This window comes from Pygoscelis adeliae, unplaced genomic scaffold, assembly GCF_000699105.1.
Source record: "Pygoscelis adeliae isolate BGI_AS28 unplaced genomic scaffold, ASM69910v1 Scaffold209, whole genome shotgun sequence".
NCBI classification, from domain to species: Eukaryota; Metazoa; Chordata; class Aves; order Sphenisciformes; family Spheniscidae; genus Pygoscelis; species Pygoscelis adeliae.
Genome location: NW_008825538.1, coordinates 3,754,157 through 3,754,730, shown reverse-complemented (window position 1 = coordinate 3,754,730; position 574 = coordinate 3,754,157).

Sequence of the window (574 nt, the reverse complement as noted above, 5' to 3'; positions counted from 1 at the left end):
ACCGAACGCATGCGAATAGCCCGAAGCGATAAACATCTGCGAAAGCCCGTTTGCTGCCTTCTCAGCTCCCGGCTCACACCCTCCACAGGCCGGCAAACCCAGAGCCTTATTTTAGCGAGCGTCGGATGACCTGGCCCGGAGAACTCTCCGGCCTTACGAAGCAGCCGAGGAAACGCCAGCTGCCGCGCTGGAAAAGGTTGCCAGCTTTGAAGCGGTTACCTTTCCACTACCGAGCCGGCGGGGGCTGAACCCACAGCTTCCCCTTTGCCGAACAGTGCGGCCAGAGAGCAGCGAACGCTGAACCGTAGAGAACAGAAAAGCGATCTCATCGGATTATTTTTTATTGCTGTTGAGCAGGCACCTAAAATACAAGTTGGGGCCTTAGTAGCGGGGTCAGCCTCACCTGTAAACCCTCGTACCTTCCCAGAGCTGGCCGACTGCTTCAAGAAGCCCCCGTGGCGTACTTCCCTCCTCATCTCTCCCGATGAGGAAGGGCAAGGGCCCAGAAAATACGCCCGACGGGCGCTACCCCCCCCCCCCCGGCCCCCCGTATTCTCTCCTCCCCGCCCCCGCC